This window comes from Lontra canadensis, unplaced genomic scaffold (genome assembly GCF_010015895.1).
Source record: "Lontra canadensis isolate GAN:19392208 unplaced genomic scaffold, GSC_riverotter_1.0 scaffold15, whole genome shotgun sequence".
Taxonomy (NCBI): Eukaryota; Metazoa; Chordata; class Mammalia; order Carnivora; family Mustelidae; genus Lontra; species Lontra canadensis.
In genome coordinates this window covers 383,161-403,702 of record NW_022631009.1, presented here as the reverse complement: position 1 = coordinate 403,702, position 20,542 = coordinate 383,161, and the positions used below count along the sequence as shown (strand labels likewise).

At 49.1% G+C, this 20,542-nt stretch overlaps 1 protein-coding gene across 2 annotated transcripts in view; it reads left to right on the top strand.

The window, feature by feature from the left end:
• ZHX2 (zinc fingers and homeoboxes 2) overlaps positions 1-10,304 on the top strand; it is a 153,548-nt gene extending 143,244 nt beyond the window's left edge. For both annotated transcript variants that reach the window (XM_032858405.1, XM_032858406.1), the window contains exon 4: positions 9,023-10,304. The gene's annotated coding sequence lies outside the window, so the exon portion shown is untranslated. The remainder of the gene's footprint in view (positions 1-9,022) is intronic.
• The last annotated feature ends 10,238 nt before the right edge of the window (positions 10,305-20,542 follow it).

Genomic DNA, 20,542 nt, shown 5'->3' with positions numbered 1-20,542 from the left:
TGCCTTGTTGAAATGAGGGAGTGATTTTTTTTTTTTTTTTGGTCCAATCCAAATCTGCCTGAAAACTCCTAGCTTGCCTTGTCTTCTTGACCTTTTCCAGTGCCTGACAGAGTCTACGTGATTGCTTTTTCCTCCTGCCATGGAGTGGACAACAGTCAGTTCAATCCAGCAAATCAATTCTGCACACCTACTGTGTGCCGCGCTCTGTGCTAAGCACCAAGACGACGGGATGAAGAAGACAGATGAGGGTCCTCACACACATGGAGCTCAGTCAGGCCAAGGAGAGAGGAAACTGCTCCTTCCTTTACTAGCCAGGGTGATCCATGGTGTGACCTGGAGACTAACTCGGGCTGAGGTCAGGGCAGGCTTCCTGGAGGAAGGGACATCTACCTCAGGGGCTAGCTGAGGGGAAGGAGTTAGCCCATGCACCAGCAAGGAAGAGAGGTTCATGTGGAAGGAGTAGACAAGGCAAAGTTCCAGAGACAAAAGAAGGAATGGTACAGCTGAGGAACAAGTTTGGGCATAGCCAGAAAGCCGAATTGGGGGTTCAGCAGACAATGAAAAAGGACAACTGGAAGAAAAGATGATGGTTTTCCCCAGCAGGCAAAGCTCTTCTGGACTGTGTTTGAATAGAGGAATGCTGAGTGTCCCTGTATCCCAGAGTGAGCTTGGAGGGCACTTCCAGATCCCCATCCCCGAGTGGCAGTTGTCTGGGGATGGCAGCTCCCGGAGCCCCCTGAGGCCACCTGTCCCCATCCCTTCTCCCCCAGGCAGTACCACAGCCAACAGCTAAAAATGTCCACCTGTGTTGGCTGCCACTGTGCCTGCCCCTGACCTGAGACCCGAGAGAAACACGAAGGGGGGACACAAGGCTAAAACCATAGAGAGCAACTTTGCAAGGAAGGGCAGGAGGACGGAAAGTGGTGCAAGGCCTCCTGAGGATCCAAGGCAGAGAGCTAGGCACTCTGGCCACAGATGGTCTCACTCAGTGGTCCTAGTGACGCCAGATTTTTTTTTTTTAAGGTTTATTTACCCACTTTAGAGAGAAACAGAGAAAGCAGGGAGAGCGGCAGTGGGAGATAGAGAGAAAAAAAAAAACATCTTCAGCAGACTCCCTGCTGAGCACAGAGCCCAGCTCGGGGCTCGATCCCCCAACCCTGTGCTCATGACCCCAGCCCAAATCAAGAGTCAGATGGATGTTCAACCTACTGAGCCACCCAGGCACCCCCCTGTAATTTTTTACAAACCCCAAAACGGAGGCTCGGAAACCAAGGAGCTTACTGTATTCTCCGAGCCAGCACCTCAGTTCCATCCCGGAGCCCTGGCTCCTACCGCCGTCTCTGCCTCTCTGTTTTGGACAGAAATTCCCCATTTCTGGCTGACCCCCCCCAACCCCCGTGGTGGTGTTGGGAGGCAGGGAATACCTAGGGTGTCTAGAATGGGCCATTAAACATTAGCTAAATCAGAGATGAAGGAACTAGCTGTTTTCTTCCCCTCTCTCCCCTGCCAAAACCCAGGAACACCCAGAAACCCCCTTTTATGTTTCTTTATGGTAAACACCACAAGCAGGAGCTGAGAAATGTTCCTAAGCAAGATGCTAAGAGTTGCTCAACACCTGGTGACATCTGACGTCCCTAACTGGCTTCCTGGTATTTCCGAGGTGCCACTCTATGGAGAGACGGGCTGCGGTCCGCCCTAGGGCTGGCATCCTGGACACAGGCACCCCTTAAAGGAACCTTTCAACTTGGAAGAAATCCCTCCAAATTACTTCACAGCTTTTATGAACTGAACACATGGGTCTCTTGAAATTCATAAATATTCAGCGATGCCTTTATTTAAACACGTATTTATTTAGGAAGCTGTCGTTGAGTTCAGTTGTCGCACGTATAATAATCCTGAAAATAATGCACCGTTTTGGCTTCAGAGAAGGTGTTAGGGGATGTATATACGAGAGAGGGAGGATGAACTTGGGTGGGCAGCTGAGAGCAGATGCCGGGGTTTCCCCCTTGGTGCGAGCTAAGCATCCCCTCACTGAAGCTTCAGAAGGCTTACATCAGCGTTCGACTCGGCCGGGCTCTCTCGGCCGTGAGGTTGGACAGAAAGGTAAGGAGGCCTTTCCAGACCTTGAATTGTGTTGTCTTGATTCAGCCTCCAGGTCCAGTTATCAAAGCCATCTATTAAGAGACCTGTCCCGGTGAGAGGCTGAACAGTAAATTTCCTCCTTTCCGAAAAATGAGTCAGAATACTTGAGCCCCACATGGCCAGACATATGCCTCGATGTTTGGCCAGATGGAATATCCCAGAACTCCTACTACTGAGAGTTTCTATTTACTGGCCTGTGCATGTGCTTGGGTTCTTCTGCTCACATCCAGTAACTCGCTGAAACTTCTTTTCATCCCTGTGAGATAGGTGTGGCTTTCTTCCCATTTTGCAGAGGGCAAAACTGAGGCTCAGAGAGATTTGCCCTGTGTTCCACAGCTCAGGGCTGGCGGAGGCTAGAGGCCACCTCTCGTCTGTCGGGTCAGTGCCTGACGCAGGCACAGGGACAGCACCGCTACAGCTCAGCCTGGACCAACAGGGCTTGGCCGCTTCTTAATACAATACACAAAAAACGAATACACAAGTGTTCATATGCTAATTCGGCTCCCTCCCAGTTTCTGACAATTTCCAACTCACGATTAGGGATGGCTTTGGAGAAGAGATAAATTTTGTGAAATGCCAGAAAAATATTTTCCATAGTTCAGCTTGCTTCAAAAATTCAAGGCTACCCAGTGTTGCATCGTGGCTACCATTTAGGATCTGGGATATGTGTGCCTCCCGCGATCTGTTCAGATTAGCTGTCCAAATACAGATTTTTGAATGAGTGGATGGATGGGTGGATGGATGGATAGATGGGTGGGTGGATGAAAATGTAATTATCTGTTTCTGGGTCTCTCCTCCACCAGACCCTTGAACACAGGGACCATATCCCATTCATCTCTGAGTCCCCAGTGCCTAATGGGGAGCAAATACACAACAGCAATGTACTGAACCACCCTGAGAGTTAGCAAACGTAGTTGGCTCTCAGTTGTCTGGAATCCGACATTTCAGGCCTTGGCTCCTCCTCCTCGTCTTCTGTCACTCAGTGGCATCCTTGGAGGACAGCAGGCAGAGGAGTGGAGCCAGGGACAGCCTGCTCTCCGTGTGTGCGAGCAGCTGAAGGAAAAGGTCTGCTGGAGAACCCGTCACTGGGTGATGCTTCTCGGGGACTACACGTTAGCCTGGAGGCCCCAGCACTAATAAAGTTAAATGCAACACTTCCGTTTACCTGATTCTGGAGCTTCTCACATCAGGAGCTCTCACTGTGCTTTGGGAAGCTTGTAGCAACTTAGGAACCATGACGTCTGAGTTCCCTCATCTGTCAGAGGAAGGATGTGGGCCCTAAGGAGAGGAAGTCACCGTGCCAGAGCCGCCTGTCGTAAGTGACATGGCGCCTTCGTGCATCAGGTATCTGGGGAATGCCTGTGGCATGCCAGGTTCTGGGGGTCAGGGGGGCTGCTGTGCCCAGCGTGTCCCTGTCCTCATGGAGCCCACAGTCTCACGAGGAATGAAGCTTTAAGCAAACAAAAAGGAAGGACGGCCATGCTGACAAGTTTTTTGAAGGAAAGGTCCCCAGTCTGTGAGAATATGGAATAGGAGAATTTGACTTGATTTCAGGGGTTGGGGGAGTTTTCTTGAGAGATAATAAATGACTTGAAATCTGAAAAGTCAAGTACGAGTTGGCTGAGCAGTGAGGAGGGGACCACATTCAAGCAGAAGGCACAGTGTACTCAAAGCCCCTGAGGCCAGAGGGAACTTAAGACATCAGGGACCTAAAAGGTGGCCATTGTGGCTGTGATTTGCCTGAGTTTGCACTCTATAGACATGCAGAGGTGAAAAGCCAGAGTGCTATGTGGACTCACGTATAATCCAAATTTCTCTTGATATGCTTCTACCTCACCCATAAAGAAGACTCTGCATGGTTCTGTGTGTAGGATCCTGTAGAGAAAGGTTGAGACACGCTGAGATACTCCAGGAAGGAGTGAAAGGAAAGTCATGTTGGAGAGAGCTGGGTGTTCAGACCTTCCTACCCTCGTGGTAAATGGAGGACGGATGGTGGAAAATTCTAGAGCATCCACATGCGCATTACTTTATTCTGTCTTATTAGTAAGTTTTTGTAACCTTAACACTTATGATATTAGTCAACGAGGGCTGCCAGAACAGGACAGACTGAGTGCTTAAACAACATAGATTTATTTCCTCACCGTTTCGGAGGCTGGAAGGTCAAGATCCAGGTGCCAGCAGGGTTGGCAGATGGCTACCTTGTCTCTGTGTGCTCTCCTGGTCTTTCCTCTGCGCATGCGCACTCCTGGTCTCTTCTTACAGGGACACTAGGGCCCCACCCCTATGACCTCATTGAACCATAATCACCTCCTTGAAGGTCCATCTCCTGGTACAGTCATACTGGGGATTGGGCTTCTGCAGATGAATGGTGGGGGAGAGGACATAATTCAATCCGTGGCACTAACAGAGTTGTCTCTTGTTGTCAGGAATAAATTAAATAATACAAGTGAAATTCCCTAAATGCGGTGGGGGGGTGCACGCTTTAGTATCAGCAATGCTCAGCTGCCCACTCTGCATTGAGTCCTTTCTCTATGGAGAAGACCTTGGCCGACTGCTTCCTGCCTTTCCAAGTTGACTTTTCAGTTGAGGCCCCACTTGTACAAGCTCAAGCCTTTAGGTGTTAATTGCATCTCAGAGGGGTGGGGGTCGGGGTGGGAGCTGAGCCCTTACTGTGCCGGGCACTTTGCATGTGTTGACAACGCTCTGAAGTCAACATTTTTTTAAATTTTATGGTGGAGGAGAATGAGGCACAGAAAGGTAACTCATCCAAGATCGTGGAGCTGGCATTCAGACCCAAATCCACGTGCGTAAACACGAGGGCTGTGCCTTCTGAATTTAAAATACAACTCTGTTTGCTCAAATACTTTGGACTCCTCTGGATAATATCCTCAGTTGGAAAAAGGGCAGAAAGAACCAGTGACCCCTCTGATTCATCCATCCAGCCTCCTTGCAAGCAGCCTGGGGGAGATGTACCAGGCTTTTAAGTCTCAGCAATTCCCCCAAGCCCAGAGGCTCCCCAAACTGCTGCAGGAAAAAGAGCGCTGGCCAGATGTGTCTTGGCCAGATGTGCCTGAGTTGACCGAGGCCTGGCATGGGAATGATTTAGGATGGGATGGAGTCTTCCTGGTCCCCCAGGGAAATTGCTTAATCACTCTCCCTGCCACCGTGTTTTCCTTTTCCCAATTCTAATTAAAATCAGACCATGCCCCCTTGCAAGAAAAGAAAGTTGGCCTCAAATATTATTAAGATAATAAATCACTATCACAGTGCTTGTTTTTCTCACGGAGTACCGTGTTACACTCTCCTGAGTCCACAGGGCTTAGGGAAATCCCTAGAGGGAAAATTAAAGAGACACAGAAACAGAAAGGTATCACATGGGAAAAGAATTCTAATTTTTTCATGTTTCCCCAGTGGGTAAAGTAATAAAGAAGCAGATTTTGCTAAAGAATTAGATAGTACTTTTTAACCTTCCAAGCTGTCCCCAAGATAGAAAAGGAGGCAGAGGGTTCCCTGTCCTGGGCAGGGTTCAGGGAGAGATGTTGGTAGAGATGTTTGGTAGAGATGTTTGAATAGTGGCCATAAGCGAAGGGCCCGATGACCTTGCTGTTTCCTCCCATAGCCGAGATCCAGTGCTCTAGGATCAAGTAATCCATTGGGCCCCTGGTTCTCTGCAGGGGGAGTGTCCCCGACCAGGGACCAGTGGTAAGATGGCAGCTCGAAGCCCAGGGGATTAGCAAGAGGCCACATCCTCAAAGTCACTGTACTACTGGAAAATAGAAACCTAGAAGGGAGCTCTGTCACCAGTCTAGGGTAACCAGCCACGCCTCCCAAAGCACTGTGCTTTTTCCCATTTTTCATTCACTAATGAACTTCGGAGTATACTTTTGGGGGCCAGACCCAGTGCAGAGGGGTTGGGGTGTGGGGCAGGGGTCTTGCAGTGAACTCTCTTGACCCCGCCCATGTTCTCACAGGACGGACAGTTAGCCAGGCAGTGTGAAGACAGTGTGACTCGGTTGTACCGGGATGCCCAGGTGCGGGAGCGTCTCACAAGGAGACCGGAGGGCACCAGGGAGCAAGGCTTTTCAGGGAAGCAGCCTGTGGCTGGCCAAGGCTGCCCATAGGGAAGGCGCTGGAGCCACTGCTCTGTCCCTACTGGGGATCATGCCCTGCCTTCTGTTTCCAGCGGCTTCCCAGCCTCTCTCTGAGAGCCCCGCTGGCTCCCACAATCCTGCCCGCGGCTATGCACCCTGGGAGAGGTCAAGGAGAGCTGACGTCCAGCGGCTCGCAGGTGCCTCCGAGGGCCCAGAGGCAACCAAAGACATCCGCGGTCTCTGCAGAAGCAGCTCTGTCTCCTTTTCTCCAGATCACCCTCTTGCCCTTGCAGTCTGTTATGGGGAGGTTTTAAGGATTTTGTTCAGTAGTTTTTTCTTCCTTAATACGTCTGGTTGGAGGATTGTGTGTGTTCGTGTCCACCGGACCTGACACAGGGAACCCGAACACATTGCCAGATGAAGAAACACCTTTATGCTGAGGTGTATCTAAAAATGTGAGACTTTGGGCCTTTGGAGAGATGTGGTTCCATTCCATTTTTGAGGAAAGAAAACAGGTCTACTCACACACCTACCTCCCAGCCTTCTGGAAGGAGCGGACAAGGGGCGTTCGCATCAGCACCCAGCATCTGGCCTGGCCCGGAGTATGCATGAGAGAAATCCCAGTTACTGCCGTGCTGTCACAAGTGGGGTCATTCCTGGTTTTGACAGTGCTCCTGAGAAATCATATTGACTTGGGGAGCTCACCCTTCCTCCCGAAGCTTCCCTCTTCTTCTGGCAAATGGAGCGATGTCGGCCGCACCCAGTGTAAGGAGCCCTGGGGCTTTTGTGCCGGACCAGTCTCAGGCAGTACCAGATCCCAAGGATACCCCCAGACTCCAGTTTTATCCACAGACCTTTCTTTCACAAGTTGGCTTCTTAACGTCAGCATTCGTTGTCCTTGTCATGAGTTCCTGGGAAATGTGGGTACGTTTGACCTCCAGACGTTGGGAATGAATGACAAGATAGATGACCTGCTGGGGCCTCTGGCTGAGAAGTGCAGCCCGTGTGCCCCCGGGCCCCTGTGCCTGAGCCTTCCTCGGGGCCCTCCCTTCCCCTTTCTCAGCCAGAGGAGTGGCCTGATGAGGAGGGAGGCAGAGGACAAGCCAGTGGCTTCAGGAACCTGCAGATTCAATAAGCTTCTGGCCTGTCACAGGATAGTAGCTGTCCCCTTGACAGCCCTGCACGCTCCCCTGGGGTTCCTCCCCGCAGGAGCCCACAGGGTAGTAATGGTGGTCTGTCTTCACGTCCTAAGGCCACCTTCCAGCGGGTGGCTTACACAACGGAGATGTGTTCTCTCTCAGTTCTGGAGGCTGGAAGTCTGGTGTTGGCGGGTTGGTTTCTTTCTGGGGGCTGTGAGGGGAGAGTCTGTTCCACACCTCTCTCCTAGCGTCTGGTGGGGAGCTGGCCGTCCGTGGCACCCGTGGGCTTGTGGCTGCATCACCGTGGTCTCTGCCTTTGTCTTCACGTGGCACTCTCCCTGTGTAAGTCTGCGTCCAGCTCGCCTGTTGATGGCATCACCAGTCGCACTGGAGTGATTAGCACCCCCCCCAATGACCTCATGTTCACTTGATTACTTACCTCTGTAACGGAAGATCCACATCGGGTGACATTCTGAGATCCCGAGGATTGGGACATCCACAGAGCTTGTTGGGGAGACACAGTTCAGCTCATCGGACGGTCCTTGCACCGTTCTCATCACTTAAAAGAATATAAGAATTAAGCGTTTCTCCATATGGACTCTTATTAGATACTGTCTGTTACGAGCATAGACTCTGGAGATGGCCTGGGTTGGAATCCTGACTGGCCCACGTCCTAGCTGTCTAATCTTGGGCAAAGAGTTTAGCCTCCCTGTGCTCAGCCATAAAGTGGGACTAATGGTCACACGATTGGGTTGATATGAATGCCAAATTAATAATACACCTAAAATGTCTCACCTTGTTATGATCCTACTGTGCTTGGAAAAGGCTGCACCTAACAACAACAACAAAGGTATATAATACTATATAGTACACTTCCTAAGTATCTTATTTACTACGTAACCGCATACTGGACACTTCCAAATTCTGGGGCGAACGTCAGCTTCCTTAATCATCTCTGCAACCCCTATTAGTAACCGTTTTACAGAAGCAAAAGCTAAGTCCTAGAGAGGTTAGGTCACATGTGTATGGCCCCACTGTCAGTAAACAGAGTAGTTAGCACCCAAATCCAGTTTGCCAGACTCTGGGACCTCTTAGGAACCACTGTGTCTGGCCACCTCTCCAGGAATAAGGAAAGGGCCTTGAAATGAAGTAAACAATTGCAGGCCACCACCTCCACTTGCCCAGAAAACCCTCCTGTTTTCAAAGGCCTGATTCTGGAGGCACTTCCTGTGATGTCAGACTGGGCTCAGAAACACACACTCCTTTTTAACAACTAGCCCCAGGGTGCCTGGGTGGCTCCGTGGGTTAAGCGTCTGCCCTAGGCTCAGGTCATGATCTCAGGGTCCTGGGATGGAGCCCCGCATTGGGCTCCCTGCTCAGCATGGAGCCTGCTTCCTCCTCTCTCTCTGCCCCTCCTCCCTGCTCATGCTCTCTCTGTCTCTCCAATAAATAAATAAAATCGTTAAAACAACAAAAAAAAAATCTGGCCCCAAACCTGAGCACTTATCTCTCCTCCAAGCCCCAGGATGGCTTTGGAAGGGGCCTTCCCCAGGAAGAGTGACCCCTGCCTCCTCTCCCCCAAACCCTCCCCCCTCCAAGGGAATGAGCATCTCCTGACATCTTGTTTCTGGTTTTGTGTCATCTTCCTAGGGACATCTGTCGGAACTGCATTGCTGATAAAGGGGGCGTTCTGTCTTTGACGAAAGAAGAGAACTTCCCTCCCCGGCCATGGGCCACCCTGGCCAGAGACTCCAAGTGGAACCACTTAGCGGGCACGTGGCTGCAGGGAACAAGAACCCCAGCCCTCACTCACGCCGCCCGGAGGACCGGTGGGAATTGTTCATAGTGCCAAAGTCCTACTACTGCGTTTTCAATGGGTCCCTGTAAATAGTTTGCTCCTCTGCCCTGGCCCCCACCTCTTGCTATACTGGAACCAATTTGTACAATGTGGGAATTTTGTTACCTTTTTAATCAAGGACAGCATCCTTTTCCAGCACTACCATTGTAAGGTTTTTTTTTTTCCCAGGTGGGAGGGCTGATCACACGTGCTTTTCTCTTTTTTCCTTTTCTTTTTTTTAAATCTTTATTTTATTAATTTTGGGCAGTGGGGGGATGTTAGCATTAGTGCCGTTATATCTACTGGACTTTAGGTAGGGAGAGTTCATTTTTTTTTTTTAAGTAGTTTGAAATTTGCGCGATTTCTCTGTGGGAAGGGCTTGGATTGGGGCATCTGTCTCCACTTTGAGAGGGTTTACAGATGATGGAGCTTCTGGATCAGACCCATTTCCAGTTCTCCCCCCAGCCACCCCCAGGGTCCCTGTTTAGCCACGCACAAGGCTTTCCGAACTACCAGCAGGTAGATCTGGTTTCTCAACCGCCTGGCCTCTTCGGCTGACCGTGGGCCGAGCCAGCACCAGAGACCCCAGGGGCAGGTGGCCTCTTTTCAGATACCAGCAGAAAGGGCTCCCCCATTTTTAGCATTATCGTTACTTCTATGAAATTAAAACAAAAAGAGGTCTTCCTATCTAGATGGTACAAAGATGAACCGCTTCAGTTTTTGGTTTCTGTTCCTGACTGGCTTTTCTGAGTGTGGTTTTTGACAAGATTTCAGCTTGAAGCCTCACCATGAACTAGTTTTTGTTTGTTTGTTTGTGTGTTTGGTTTTGGGCCAATTTTAGATTTTGGAGTGCACTTTTTTTTTTCCTTTCCAGTTAGTCCTAACTTCTAAAGAGGAAAAACCAAGAGACCTATCTGGTGTAAATGTCGCAATATGAGTTGTGTTTGCAACCCACCCCTCCCCTCAGCCCCCCATTTGGGTACCCTGCACAAATAAAATGCTAGGGAGTTTGGAAAAAAAAACAAACATTTTTTCTAACTTGTTGCTCATTTGTTGTAACTCAATAAAGCAAAGACTAAACATTTTTATAACCTTTTCCTCTGCTCCTCGTTCTTCATTGCTGTCTGGTTCCCAGGGCATGGAACGAGGGTTCCAACTCCCCCTGCCTCCCCCAATCTCAGAGCTCTTATGACAGATTCCTTTGACATTTCTCATTTTCTGTCTTGGGAAGGTCCAACAGCACTAATGGGACTTTCAACACAGGGAGTAAATGTTGATGTGAAAGTCTGTCCTAGCTCTTCGACACAGAGAAGGAAGGAGGCCCTCCCTCCTCCTTCACAAATAGATTTATAAACTATGGCAGAGTGGGAGTGAGACCCGCAGGCCACGTGCCGCACCCCTGCGCACACTCAGGTGACCCAAGGTAAGTCATTACCCTCCCTGGACTGTCGAGGACTGGTGACGAGGACACTGCCATTTCTCAGAGAAGGCTGGCTTTTGTGTCTCTGCCCAGGTAAGGTTTAAAGAGTCCCTCACTGTGTGGGGAAAGGGGAACCCTCTTACCCTGTTGGTGGGAATGCAAGCTGGTGCAGCCACTCTGGAAAACAGTATGGAGGTTCTTTAAGAAGCTAAAAATAGAGCTACCCTATGACCCAGCAATTGCACTACTGGGCATTTACCCTAAAGATACAAATGTAGTGATCCAAAGAGGCACATGCACCTGAATGTTTACAGCAGCAGTGTCCACAATAGCCGAACTATGGAAAGAACCCACATGTCCATCCACAGATGAATGGATAAAGAAGATGTGGTTTATATATATAATGGAATATTACTCAGCCATCAAAAAAAAAATGAAATCTTGCCATTTGCAACAATATGGATGGAACTAGAGGGTATCATGTTAAGCGAAATAAGTCAATCAGAGAAAGACAATTATCATATGCTCTTACTGATAGTGTGGAATTTAAGAAACAAAACAGAGGCTCATAGGGGAAGGGAGGGAAAAATAAAACCAAGATGGAGTCAGAGAGAGAGAGACAAGTCATAAGAGACTCTTAAGTATAGGAAACAAACTAAGGGTTGCTGGAGGGGAGAGGGGTGGGGGGATGGGGTAACTGGGTGATGGGCATGAAGGCGGGCACATGACATAATGAGCACTGGGTGTTATATAAGACTGATGCATCTCTGACCTCTACTTCTGAAACTAATAATACACTACATGTTAATTAATTGAATTTAAATAAAAAATACCTTAGACTAAAAAAAACTAAAAAATAAAGAGTCCGTCACTGTTCAGTGGTGACACTCATCTACCCAGTGGTTTTCAAACGTGGGCAGGCCCCAGAATCACCTGGAAGGGCTGCTTAAAATTTGTGAATCGGTAGGTCTGGAGCAAGAGCCTAGAGTCTGCATTGCTAACAAGTTTCCAGGAAAGGCTGACACTGTTGGCCCAGGGAACCCACTTTGGGAATCTCTGGTCTCGAAGTTTAATATCCCAGGGACTAATGGACTTTGGGCCAGCTTATCTAAACTAAGCATGTGTATAAAGCATGTATAAGCATATTCTTCAGGTAGTCCCCCCACTTCCTCCCACACAAGAAACACTGAAAAGTCAGGGACTCCGGATAAGTTGGCCTTTTCCAGAAGATGCGCTCAATGTTGAATATCATAGAGTTTTGACCTTTGGCTGAAAAACCACGCAGCCCTGAAGTGGCTCTTATCTGTGGATTCCTGTTGCCTTAGAGAGACCTGCCTGCTAATGTCTTGGACCAATGTCACCTGCCCTCCAGGACTCCCTGCCTGCGGGACAAGATGGGACTGGGGTAAGCAAGCCCCTATGGGTGCAAAATGTAAGGAACCAAGGCCATGCCAGCGCCGAACTTGGACGTGCAGGACCCCAAGAGAGGGCATCTCCTTAAATGTCTCATCCCAGGTGCTGTACTTGCCTCCCCCAGCGCTGCCAATCTGCTGTGCCATCCTCCAATCCTGCTTCATTTTCCTCCATCTTGCTTTTCACAACGTGTCACCATATGCCTGTGTACTGCCTTCTGCATCCCCCTGCATTGCAAGCTCCACGAGGACAAGCATTGTGTCTATCTTGTCCCCTCTCCCCTGTCCTCCAGCCCAAGCACAGTGCCAGACACAGAGGAGATGCTCCCTAGATGTCTGTGGGATGGATGGATGGCGAATGGATGGACAGATGGGCAAATGGACAGACAGGCAGATGAGGAGTTCTAGCTCTGCAGTCAGACCCAAGTTCAAATCCCAGCTCTCTGGCTCACGAGCTAGGTGGTCCTGTGGGGTTTACTTAGCCTTTTTCGAAGCCCTGCTTCCTCATTGGAGACCTGGAGGGGCAGATCTTTACCACGGGGCCTTTGTGAGGATTAACTGAGCTCAAGTATACAGGAGGCCCAGCACACAGGTGCTATGCAAATCGTCCCCCTCTTACTGCCATGACTGGGGAATGACATCAGGCCAGGCCATGTGATGTCTCTGTCTTTCCATGTCCAGATGGGATGCGTGCGTGAGAAAGGCAGACAGGAAGAAGCTGGATCCGGGTCTAGGAGAGGATATTTCAGACACCTGTGCTTCTGGCTTTGGAGACTTTGCCATGTGTAGCCAATACTCTCCTTCCTCCCTTTGATGCCCAAACTCTCCCTACACCCCCTCCCCAAAAATCCCCCAAATCCAACACGCAGGTTCGTAAGTCGGAAGAACTGGACAGGACCTCTCACAGGTGGAAGAGAGAAGTGGCGGGGTCTGACTGGCTGCTGCTTCTGTCTGCCCTGTCTTTGCACTACAGTCTCTCCCCAGGGGTTCCTACTCTGCTCCCCCTCCACTCATCTGATTCTGGGGCACTGCCCAGGGCCGTGACCTGCCCCCCATAGGACACTCCAGCGCCGGGTGCAGTGTGGAGCGGGAGTGCTCCGGGCTGGGGGAGAGAGCTCCCTTTTCCCATTTAGATGACAGTGTGTGATTAGCCTGTTGCCACCTGTAGCCAAAGCCCCTGCTGGAGACAGGAAGCCGGTAGGTAGAGAGGAAGAGACCAAAAAAATAGAGCAGAAGAGCGATGAGAGCAAGAGGTGGCTGGTGGTGACAATGACAGAGGCAACATCATTTGGGTCCCTGGACCCCGCCATTCCCCAGGCCAGCATCCTCTCTTTCCCGTTTCATAAACACTAACAGACTTCTCTTTTTGATTTAAGCCAAGAACCTGTTACTAGAAACTCAGTTCTGATGGGCTAATGAGACTATGAGATAAAAATCGAAGGAAGGACACTAAAGGGACACAGCCGCCCCATTGGCTGGTGGCTCCTGGAATGGATGGCTCACCTCGTAGTCCTTGCAACTCAAGTGCACTCCCTAGATCAGCGGCCCCAGCCCCTGCCCCCACCCCCAGCCCCACCAGGGTGCTTGTTAGAAACGCAGAATCTCTGATTCCCTCCCAGAGCTGCTGAATCAGAACCTGCAACTGATGATCAGGTGATTCACGTCTTCGTTCAAGTCTAACAAACCCTGCTCTGAAGGTGTCGAAGGGCTCTGCCCCACGTCCCATGGCACACTGGCTTGGCCGGGGGCGGGGAGGGGGAGAAACCCAACCCTATAGCACACCACAGAGTCTGTTCTCTGAATGCAGACTCCAAGGCCTTGGGGAGCTGGGAGGCAGAGGCAGGAGCAAGGCAGAGGGCGCGTGGTACACCCAGTGTGGGCACCCTTGACCTTCTGAGCTGCCTGGTGAGCAGCCACTTCCAACCAACGGCTCTCGGAAATGATAGCCCTTGCTGGCCTGCCACAGCACAGCCTGGAGAAAACAACCCGTCAGCTCCCTCCTACTGATTCCTGAAAGCTCCGGGCTGGTGTGCCTCGCAGCTGGATGTGCTGATAAACCACAGCAGAGACGCCATTGTTGTCCCTGAGGGGCTGATCAATAAGAACCAATAAAAGAAGACTTTTGTGCATTCGAGAGCATGTGGCCAGTCAGGTATCCTGCGGAGTGTGGGAGGCACACTGCCCTTGACTTTGAGGAAAGGGGAGGCAAAGGCGCCCATCAGTAACTCCAACACCTTCACCCAGTACAAGCCCCCAGTGCGTGACAGACTGATCCTCACAGGATCCTCGCAGGAAAGAGATGGAACACTGAAACAGAGAGATTCAGGCAGAGTTTATTAGAAGTTTATTGCTCAAGGGCGCTTGGGTGGCTCAGTCGGTCAAGGATCCAACTCTTGATTTCAGTTCGGGTCATGATCTCAGGGTCATGGGATCCAGCCCTGCAACAGGCTCCACAGTGGGCATGGAGCCTGCTTCAGAGTCTCTCTTTCCCTCTGCCCCTGTCTCTCTAAATAAATAAATAAATAAAATTACGTGTTTAGAGTTTATTGTTTACAAAGGTGTGGGCAGGGCTTGGGGAAACCAACCAGCGAAGATGTAGGGGGCTTGGCCTGAAGGGGTAAGGGATAGCGCAGCTGTTGGAATCCACAGCAGAGAGATGGACAGAGGCAGCTACCTGAAAGGAGATGTGGCGTTCAATAACCATGGTGACCCAGCAGGGGTGGAGTTGGGGGAATAAATAACCTAACATCTTTCTCCTCCCATCCTGCGCCCTCCTGCCACTGCCTTCCAAAGGCCAAACCCACTCAGAAGTCCGAGAGCAAGGGGATCTATGACCCAGCCCATCAGAGTCTGGCTCCCAGCACACAGAGCAGGTGGGGTAAGGGCAGAGGGAGGAAACAGAGGGCCCCACACACAGATCAATCTATTGGCTGGACCAAAGATGGCAAACATAAACCAAGTGTGCCGTGTGCCCCACTCCACACCTATGAAAGACATTAATAATCAAAGTGCCTTTGCCTGCTGGGCTCCAACAAACTTTCACAATGTTGAACACAGAACTCCACCTCGAATCTGTTAACCTTGAAACATGAGATGAAATATGTAAAGGATGCATTGGTTGCCTAGCGACTATCCATCCCCTCATTCTTCCTCACTAACAGAACCAAGATACGGCCCGGGCACTAACACACCCCAACACTGGGTGAGACACTCGGTTTCCCTTGCAGCTAGGAATGGCTAATGAGACATACACAGATGGTGACTGCATATGTTTCAGTGATCTTGAGGCTAAGTTTCTGATGGCTTCGTTGAGCCCCCAAACCAGTGCTACCGATGAAAGTTTCAAACTTCTCTTTTTTAATTGGGTTGTAATTGACATACAATAGCCTATTAGTTTCAGGTGTACAAGATGATGATTTGATATTTTTTACATTACAAAATGATCCGCATGCCAGGTCTGGATGCCCTCTGTCCCCATACAAAGTTATTATATATAATGTTGTTGATTATATTCCCTATGTGTACATTACATCCTCAGGACTCTTCTTTAATCCCCTTTACCTATTTCACTTCTGTCTCCAACCCCTCCCTTCCCTCTGGCAATCACCAGTTCTCTGTATCAGTGAGTCTATTTCAGTTTTGCTTTGTTTGTTCATTTGTTTTGTTTTTGAGATTTCACATGTAAGTGAAATCATAGGGTATTTGTCTTTCTCTGTCTGACTTATTTCACTTATCAAAATACTCTCCAGCGCTATCCATGTTTTCACAAATGGCAAGATTCCATTCTTTTTTATGGCTGAGTAATATTCCATTATGTATGTATATACCACATCTTTTTTTTTTTTTTTTTTACCTATTCATCTATCCATGGACAAGGGCTGCTTCCATATCTTGGCTATAGTAAATAATGCTGCAATGAACATAGGGATACGAGTATCTTTTCAAATTAGTGTTTTTATTTTCTTTGGAAAAATGCCCAAAAGTGGAATTGCTGGCTCATAGAGTAATTCTATTTTTACTCCTTTTATAAAACCCCGTACTGTTTTCCATAGTAGCTGTATCAATTTACATTCCCACCAACAGGTAGGTCCAAGGTTCCATTTCCAAGCGTCTTGATATGTGAGAAAAGTCAATCTCTATCTGTTTAACCCAACACTCATTGGATTTGTCTGATACTTGCAAGCAAATACACTCATAATGGACACAAAATCTCTGTGCCATATTTATGCTAGATAGATGTGAGCCCCTTTACTCACACATGTATTTATTTATCCCTGTGTTAATTGCCATGTGAGAGACTAGGCTTAGTCTGTTTCCTCTTCAAGGAACCCTGATCTGTATTTTGAGAAATTGGTAGGAGTTCACCAGATAGATAAATGAGAGGAAGGCACAAGAAGCAGAAATGAAGGAGTGTATACAATGTCAGGGTATTAAGTAAAAGGAATCCAGCTAGCAGCCCATGATGTGCAACGAAAGAAGAAACCATCAGTGTTGAACAACCAATTCCATTCAGACCCCATCATGAGAAAACAGAAGTGACTATCTGCTTGGAAAGAACCTGACAAACAGCCCAAATTTATGTTGTTTGCTCATATGCTGGGAAATCAAAAAGAAGTTTGGGATTTCCCAGAACAAATAAAATATTATATAAAACAGACGTAAAGTGAAACAAAGTGTGTTGGAAGCCTTCTACCTCAGACTTGCTTCCCATTGCTGAATTTGGGTCACAAAACTTGGGATCTGGTCTGTACTTCCAACTTTACCCCCTAATTCCCTCCCCAGGCTCTTCCTGGGGCCATACTGGTCTGCTTGTTGACTGGTCAACACTCCCTCGGTCCGTGCACTTTCCCCTCTCAGAATCCCCCACCCCATTTCTTTCCTAACCCCCTATTCTTCCAAGCCGTGCTGAAGTCCTACTGGACCAAATGAAGGTAAATCTTGAGTGACAGGAAGTGGGGTTTAAGGACGCCTATGCCACTGGCTCTCAGGGAGCCCTGCTCTTCTGAACTCCAGCAGCATGCGCCATCAGCAGGATCTATCTAGTTCTGCCCACCTCCTCTTGGTCAGCAGGTGCACTGAGCATCGGTGGCCTTTACCTGGCAGCAATCCCTTGCACAGTCCCTTTCCCGCAACACTCATAACCCTTCTCGCTGGGGGAGCCCGCTAGGCACCTGCTCCTTCCCTGGGCCAACCGAAGGCTGTGGGTGTGGCACCAGCACAGAGTCGGACCCTCTGGCCACAGGGACTTATGTGACTCAGGCCTAGCCAATCACAGCACCCATCTCTGACTGCAGGGAGTGGTCCAAGGGGTCCACACCAAGACTCAGCCCGACCAATCAACATCTCGTTGAGGTTTAGGAAAGTTTAAGCTGGGCAGGGGGAAGAAGAAATCTGAGGTCATTGGAGGGTTCAGATCCAGCTAAGGGTTCACTGGTCTTTCCCAGTTATGTGAGCCCAAAGATCCCCCTCTTGCTTAAGTTAGTTGGAGTTGTGTTACTGTCATTCGGAAATGAAAGGGTTTTGACTAAAAAAGATGCTGTTACCCCACTGCCCAGCGCACCTCTGCAGAAGTGATAACTAGAAATGCAGGGGCGGGTTACATTATATTTCAAAATGTTTTGGCTATGGCTCCACTTATATGAAATGTCCCAAGTAAGCAAATCTATAGAGACAGAAAGGGGTGGGAGTAGGAATGTAAACAAAGGATTGGGATGTAGCCAAACAGTTACCATGCTAAGTGAAATAAGTCAGTCAGAGAAAGACAGATACTTTGTGATTTCATTCTTATGTGGAATTTAAGGAACAAAATGTATGAGCAAAGGAAAAAAGAGAGAGAACCCAAGAAACAGACTGTTAACTCTAGAGAACAAAATGATGGAGCCTGGAATCAGGCTCCCCACTCGGCAGGGAGTCTGGTTCAGAGTCTCTCTTTTCCTCCCTCTCCGCCCCTCCCCCCCAACTCATTCTCTCTCTCTCCCTCTTAAAATAAATTAAAAAAAAAAAATCTTTAAACAAAGAAAGAAAAAAGAAAACAGAAACAGAACAGATGAAGTTAGATTGTGAGTTACAGGAATTTAAGGAACACACACATGTTTTGCCCCATAACATGTCCCTGTGTTTCCTGTCTTGAATGGCGGCAGCAGCATCCAACTGCCCAAGTCAGAAATCCGGGGGGGACAGTTTTCAACTGTCATTCCTCCTTGAGCTTTAACCAAACAGCAAGTTTTCTCTCCCTTCCCGCCCCCCAATATCTCTCCAGTGACCCATCTACCACCCCCATGGCTACTGTCATCCCCAGACCCTCACCGTTGCCCTGCACAACCTCCTAACTTGTCCCCCTTCCCCAGTCTCACCTGCCGGCCCCATTGGCTCTGTGGACTGCGGCTACAGTAACCTTTCCTACAACCTAGGTCTGATCTGTCTGCCGGTCAGTGGCTCCCACTGCCTACAGAACAAAGCCCAAGCTCCAGGGCTCTAAGACAAGTTCCTCTTGGCTCCAGCCCCTGCCTGTGCCTCCCATCCTCATGTCCACTGTATTCCCTCCCCCATCCCTCTTCTCCTTCCCTCCCTGTCCTTCTGTCACTCCATCTCTCTCTCTCTCTCTCTCTCTCTCTCTCTCTCACACACACACACACTGTTCAAGCCCATCCTGACCACTTAGTGTCCCCCACCCCGTCCAGGTTCTTTCTTGCCTCGAGCCTGTGCACCTGCTGTTCTTGGTGCCAGAACTTCCCTTTTCTTCCTACTTTACCTGGCAAACTCCCCTGACTCATGCAAGTCCCAGATGAATATCAGGTCCTCCAAGAACCCTCTCTTGACCCCTTCCAGCCAAGTCACTTGCTTCTTCCTCTGTGCTCCTTGCATGTCTCTAGTATAATTCTAGACACACGGTATTATAACTATCCCTGTGTTTGTCCGCCACATAAATCTGTGGTCTCCTTGCAGACAGAGTCCAGTCCCGCAGGGACAAGGCAAGCATGCCTCCAATCGTGTGTTGTCGGAATAAATCTGTACCAGCAATATCACAAGTTTAATTAGACTAGGGATGGTATATTTGAAAATAAAAATTTGCAGGGACACATCCATGATGGGATCAAAGAGATGAATGTCCACAAACTTCTTCCCTTTACCCAAGCAGCCCAAGGGAACCTCTAGTTCACAACCTAATTCTCCTTTTCCCCTATCTCCTAGGGAGACCAATTTGTAGACTTTTTTGGTGCAGGGTCTGGAATGAGCAAAAAAGGATGACAGCAGAAGTGTCAAATGAGGAGTAGAAGGACTGAAGCCAGGAGGCTAAATCACCCTGTGGAACAAAGAATGGAGAGAGAGGGGCACCCGGGTGACTCAGGGGATTAAAGCCTCTGCCTTCGGCTCAGGTCATGATCTCAGCAGGGAGCGTGCTTCCCCCTCTGTCTCTCTGCCTGCCTCTCTGTCTACTTGTGATCTCTGTCTGTCAAATAAATAAATAAATAAAATCTTTTTTTAAAAAAAGATTCTCAAAGAATGGAGAGAGAAAGGAGAGAAATTTCGGGAAGTGGAAGTCACCAGGGCTGGTAGAAAAGATAAGAATTCTTCAAAGTTTGGTTAGTGAACATCCTCAGACTGGAGGACAAGAGAAAACCAGCCAAGCGGCTAACCAGCATAGAAAGCATGAGCCAGTGGGTTAGATACTGGAAACCTGCTTTGTGGTCTTTCAGAAAGATGAGCAGGAAAAAGCTAACTATGTTTTTGTCAGATTTTGGCTTCTTTGGACTGTACTTCTATGAGCAGTTCTAGGACTGGACCATGTGGGTCACAGTTGGAATAGGATTCCAGGAAGTCATTGCAGTGGATGCAAAATGAAACAAGGAAACCGACTGAAAGCATGTCCTGCTATTAATGGGATGAAACTCACTACCCATTTCCATGGCTCCTGCTTGTCTTACACTTGCTCGTGCTGTTATGCCTGTTAAGAAGTCTGCGTCCTGGAAGAGCGGGAACATGGGCAAGCAGCAGAGGACACACAGACATGACTGTCCATGGCAAGGCACCTTAATCCTAGCCCCTGCTTTACCGCTAATGGGTGTCTGACCCCAAAAAGGTCATGGTCTCTCTTTAAGCATCAGTTTCCCTATTTGAAAAATGAGGAGGTTTAGACCATTAACTAACCGTGCATTCCAACTCTCAGATTCTAGGATGATAGGAGCCTGGGCTGCCACGCCTCTTAAAAGTCTCCAGATTCCAGCTCCCAAATCCCTACCCTCAACTAAAGGCTTTGGGGAGATTTTTCAGGACAGCAAGGAGCTCAAGAAACTTGAGGACAAGAGCTCTGCAGCGTTGGAGCGAAGACCATCAGCACGCTCCCCTAGGGGACTTTGAAGAAACCTATGTGTCCATAAACAGTGTTTCATTCAAGAGCAGCAAAGGGCAGCATGGAAAGTTGAAAAGCAGGCTGCGCTGCGATATTCCTCTGAATCCAGAACCCATCACTCCGCATCTCTCCTCCAGCCAAGCAGCATTCA